The sequence below is a fragment of the Bos mutus genome, chromosome 5, assembly GCF_027580195.1.
Source record: "Bos mutus isolate GX-2022 chromosome 5, NWIPB_WYAK_1.1, whole genome shotgun sequence".
Classification (NCBI taxonomy): Eukaryota; Metazoa; Chordata; class Mammalia; order Artiodactyla; family Bovidae; genus Bos; species Bos mutus.
Window position 1 is genome coordinate 72,389,916 of NC_091621.1, and position 6,117 is coordinate 72,396,032.

The following is a 6,117-nucleotide window of genomic DNA, read 5'->3' on the forward strand; positions in this document are numbered from 1 at the left end:
AAGCCCCCTTCAATTCCACTACCAGTACGGGACCTCAGCCGAGCCTCGGGCTGGGCTTCTTATAAAATGACCCGTCTCCCTTCAGGGATTTCTCAGAGTCTCATGTGCTAATTTACACGATCTTCCTGTAGCCTATGGAGTCCTATAGCACAATGTTATGCAATCCTTAGGTTCTATTTTTGAATTGCATTTTGACTGCTTTCAGAGCATTTAAAAAAATACGAAGTACCTCTTCCAAATAAATCAGGATTAAAACTGGAAACAAAAATGAAGGCCCATGCAAGGATGTATTGTACAACATGAGGAATATAACCAATATTTTACAATAACTGTAAATAGTACTTTTAAAATTGTATAAAAACAGGGACTTCCCTGGTGGTCCAGTGGCTAAGACTTCAGGCTCCCAAGGCAGGGGGCCCGGGTTTGATCACTGGGCAGGGAATTAGATCCCACATGCTGCAACTAAAGATCCTTCATGTTTCATTGAAGATTGAAGATTCCACACTCTGCAACTAAGACCCAGTACAGCCAAATAAATATTTTTTAAAACTGCATAAAAATTTTAAAGTATTTAATAAGAGGAATAGAAAGGGGAAAAACAGAAGGTCCAAAGACCGAGATGCTAGAGAGCTCATCCATGTTTTCATTTTGTAATGTATCTTTTGCTCAATTTCATTTAACCTACTCACTAGAACATCAGAAGGAAAAAACAGGAGGGATAAACATTATCCCTCCTCTTTCCTATCCAAATTTCTCAGTAAAATTCCAAATAGCAGTGCAGCCAAGACCTACCACGTGCATTGCTATTTCTGAGTCCACGTGCCTTTTGATGTATCATCCTTCAGCATCTTATATCTGCATGGACATATGGGCTTCATCAATTTTTTTTAAATAACACGATTGTGGATAGATAAGTTGCTTAATACTGTGAAAAGCATTTTTTAAAACATGGATACAGGAGATGTACTGTTGTGACAACTATGTTGAGCAGCTTCTAATTGCTATTTGCACAGACACAATAATGCGTGTAAAGAGCTTTTCTTCTGCTCAGGCAGAACTGACCTGCGTATTTGCATTCTCAACAAACACACGTACGTTCGTTGTTTCCAGAGAAGGAGGGAAGGGGGAGTAAAGCATGGAGGTTCACAGTCACTGATGTGTGAGGAGCCTGGGCATGCTCAGTGTGTGCCTATGTCAAGAAGGAACTGGAATGGTGATCAAAGGGACCAAGCTTTGTTGGGCAGTATATTTAACTTATGGATGAGAAGGGCTTTCCAGGTGGCTCAGATGGTAAAGAGTCTGCCTGCAGTGCAGGAGACCCCAGTTTGACCCTGAGGTCACGAAGATCCCTGGAGAAGGGAATAGCAACCCACTCCAGTATTCTTGCCTGGAGAATCCCATGGACAGAGGAGCCTGGCGGGCTGCAGTCTGTGGGGTTGCAAAAGAGTTGGACACGACTGAGCGACTAAAACAAAATAAACCAGTATTCTTGCCTGGAGAATTCCACGGACTGAGGAGCCTGGCGGGCTACAGTTCATGGCGTCACAAAGAGTTGGACATGACTGAGCGACTAATACACACACACACACACACACTTAGCTTAAAAGGACAACAATTTTACAAGGACCTTATTAGAACAAACCACTAATAATTCACAGGGCTGATAGGGGATTCAGCAGCCCTCAGAACCTCCAAAAATCGTACAAACAATTCTGTCTCCCTATATCCATTCTCCCACAGATTTAATCGGGTTGTCATTTGGGGCCATGATCTCCAAAAGGTTAACTGAAGACAACTAATCTAAACAATGACTCAGAAGCAATTCTGGCCTTGAAAACACCATCATCTCTGAACCTCAGCCATTACCACCATGTTCCTTTAAAAATTAAATGCCCATAATAAAAAACAAAGGCAGTGCTACAACATGACTAGCAACATAATTGGGACGTTATAAAATACTTCATGACTGAGTCACACTGGATGTTCACAGATTTAGCCCTGTAACTAACTCAGACATTTCTTGTGGATTCCTCAGTTCTGTTCAGTTGTTCAGTCGTGTCCGGTTCTTTGCAACCTCACGGGCCACAGCACGCCAGACCTCCCTGTCCATCACCAACTCCTGGGGTCTGCTCAAATTCATCTCCATTGAGTCGGTGATGCCGTCCAACCATTTAATCCTCTGTTGTCCCCTTTTCCATCCTTCCCAGCATCAAGGTTTTTTCAAATGACTCAGGTCTTCGCATCAGGTGGCCAAAGTATTGGAGCTTCAGCTTCAGCATCAGTCTTTCCAATGAACACTTACGACTGATCTCCTTTAGGATGGACTGGTTGGATCTCCTTGCAGTCCAAGGGACTCTCAAGAGTCTTCTCCAACACCACAGTTCAAAAGCATCAATTCTTCAGTGCTCATCTTTCTTTATGGTCCAACTCTCATATCCATACATGACCACTGGAAAAACCATAGCCTTGACTAGATGGCCCTTTGTTGACAAAGTAATGTCTCTGCTTTTTCATATGTTGTTTAGGTTGGTCATAACTTTCCTTCCAAGGAGTAAGCGTCTTTTAATTTCATGGCTGCAGTCACCATCTACAGTGATTTTGGAGCCCCCCAAAATAAAGTCTGCCACTGTTTCCACTGTTTCTCCATCTGTTTGCCATGAAGTGATGGGACCGGATGCCATGATCTTCGTTTTCTGAATGTTGAGCTTTAAGCCAACGTTTTCACTCTCCTCTTTCACTTTCATCAAGAGGCTCTTTAATTCTTCTTCACTTTCTACCCTAAAGGTGGTGGCATCTGCGTGTCTGAGGTTACTGATAGTCCTACACATCATATCCAGGCTTCTGATGCCAATTAGAGCTCACTCTTCTCAGGGGTCTCCTTGATCCCCAGTGGGAAGGTATGTGCCCTGCTCCTGAATCCCCACAGCCCTTGACTGGATTTCTAACCTAACAGGACCCATCATTTGGACCCTGGATAAAGTCCTGTGGGCACCCATCTTCTTCCTCTACGGTAACCTGTGTAAATCTAGCACCTCCCCATTTATGTTTCCCTTACAGTCGCGCACAGCCCACTGTCCAAAGCAGGTTAAGAAATACCACAGACTAGATGAGGGAAGGAAGGAACGAACAAAGAGATGAAGGCATGTAAGCAGTGCACGTTAAGTCTGAGAGAAGGAAACACTGTGCCAGGTTAGAAACCAAACAGCATGTGCAGAAAGAAGACAGGAGTCCATTAAGTGGTACAGTCTCTCCCTCCTGGCTTCATGGGATCCGTTTCCCAAGTCCAATCCTTCAAACCAATCACGAACTCTTTGTAGCTCAGCTTCCTCACTGCTACTGCCCTTAAATATATTAGGTTTAACTCTCACTGGTTGGCACCGCCTCACCAGTGAGGACAGAGCTTTGTTTCCTCAGGACAGACCCGAGGAGGCTGAGGCTTTGGGACAACTTGGGGCTACGTCCATGGAGAAGAGAAAGCTTCTTGCGGCCTTGGCAGCTAAGGTGGGGAGCAGTACGCGGTGGTTTGTCCCAGACGTCTTTCTTAAATAACATTTTGGGGACATGGCTGTGTCCTTTCCCAGGAGGAGTGGGCCCTTCGTGGACATATCCAAGGGACCACTGCAGACAGATGTGTTACTAGAGACAGTCATCGGGTCTCCGTAGAGGAACTGAGGCCCAAAGAAGAGAAGTGATTTTTTCAGACTGTCCCCTCCTGAAGGGTCAATACTCAGCTTGGGCCTGGCTCTCACGTAGTGGGCTCTGATGCGACAGAAGACAGCGGAGAACTGAAGCCCAGGTGTTCCATGGGGCCAGCTGACCAGAGGAGCACAGGCGGCCTCAGCGGGCTATCCTGAAGCCTGGGTTCTGTGGAGGCAGGAAAATGTCTTTGTGTTGACCTTCATCTCCAGCTCTACCCTGGGCACCAGGTAAGCAAGTGGTTTTAATCCCTTGTGTTCTATATCAGGGAAAGTCAGACACTTTCAGAAAATTCCCAAGGACTGAACCTGATTGTAAGATCTCCATAAGGTCAGGCACAGAGGGAGAAACAGCAGCCTACAGATATTTCCTGAGAATATCTAGAAGGAAATGAATTCCTTCAAGAATTAATTCCTTAGAAGACTAAGGAGTGGCTGAAAAAAGCTAACATGTACATCCACGTGAAGATCTGCAGCAAGTCACAGATTTATAACAATACAATGCATTAGAAAAATCAATCAAACAAAAAACCAGAAAACTTTTATTCTAGAGCATCCAGATGACAGAACTGCATAAACAACAAAACACTTGGGGAATTCAGAGGGAAGAAGAAAAATGTAAAAAACAAAACAGCAAAACAAACCTACCCAAGCAACTGTCTTAACTCTAAAAACCTGACTCAAAGACTCCAAATTTGAGATATTTTCTTCAGAATTAAGAGAAGAATCTACATTTACATTTATTACTGCCAAAGACTTTAAGACCTCAGGAAAACTGACCAGGGGGAGCATCTCCCTGCACTCCAGAGGGAGAAGGGTCAGGAAGAGGAGGCAGAGAAAATACAGGCGGTGTGCTAGAAGAAAACATTCTCTCAGGCTGGCCACCAGCCTCTTCCACCCCCAAGGGCAAGAAGGAATTCCCACTGTGACCACCAGAGGCTTCAGGGTACTGACTGGGCAGAAATTCTCAATTGGTTTAAAAAAATTTTTATTTCTTACAAAGAAAAAATTTTCTTTCCAATGTTCTATGTCAGGGATTCTTAACCTGATGAATAACAATGGCCTTCTAAAGACTCTATAAGCTCAGCCTTCAGAAAATAAATGTAAAATGTCATATAGATATGCAACAGATTTTTTTTTTTTATTAACAGTTCTTATCAGATTCTTACCACCAGGATTTCGAGGCTGTGACCCACAAAATGTTAAGAACCACTACTCTATGGACTTCCCTGGTGGTCCCGCGGCTAAGTGGGACCTAATGTTCCTAATGCAGGGGGCCCAGGTTCAATCCCTGGTCAGGGAACTAGATCCCACATGATGCAACTAAGACCCAGCACAGTCAAATAAATGAATAAATATTAAAAAAAAAAAAAAAAGAAAAGAACCACTGCTCTAAGGCAGAAGTTTCCACAGGGAGCCGCTGCTGTCAAACATCTCTCCTCTCATTCTAACAGACACTCACCACCTGTCTGGCAACTGGAGAACCACCTGTTTGAGCCTCAAGGCCCAGTGTTAACCGGTTAGGAATTAGCCTGGTGATTGACTGAGCCTGGACTCCCTATTTTTGTTCCAGGCAAGGATGTAAGGGATAGTCCTCAGGGCAGGAGGGCTGAAGGGGTTTGGACACCTTTCCAGGTCCCTTTCGTGGTCAGGAGAAGGATGGGAAAAGATCAAAATCATAAATGAACCAAACGCAAACCCTAAAGCACCGCTAATACGAACAACACCAACAAACATCTACCACTAACTTTAAAGTTCCACACTTGAAAGTTTAGCCTTGGGACTTCCCTGGTAGTCCAGTAGCTAAGACTCCGCGTTGCCCACGCAGGGGCCCTAGGCTCTATTGCTGGTCGGGGAACCAGATCTAGATCCCAGATGTGGCAACGGAGACCTGGCACAGCCAAATAAACAATATTAAAACAAATTTTTTTTTTTTAGCCTTGCATGGGTATCAGTGTCCTGTCCTAGGCCAGCCTCTAAAACGACCCCCAAATTCTGTGGCTCCTCATGTCTGGGTATATGCAGGTTTTGCCCTTTTATACTGGTGATTTTCACATCTAAAACTCAAGCCCCACCCCTGAAGTCAGGCAAAATAGCCAGGAAACTACTGAAATAATGGGTATAAAGTTGCCTTTTCAAACCATAATAGAAAAATTAGTGTTCAACATTGGTTCACAATGCACAAGCAAATCCATTAATTTCGTTTCCAAGGCCCAAAAGGCTGCGGCTCTAATAACTAAAAGTGCTCTCTAGTTATTGCTAATGTGTTCAGGGGACCCATCCAATGGTTACTGTTTATTCTGTGCTAATAGTATTATAGTTTTTAAACTGTGTCCAACGCCCTCTTTCTGGGCATATCTGTTTGAAGAAGATGTTGTTTGGAAAAAAAAAAAAAGCTTTAAATATTTTAAATGTCTGACAG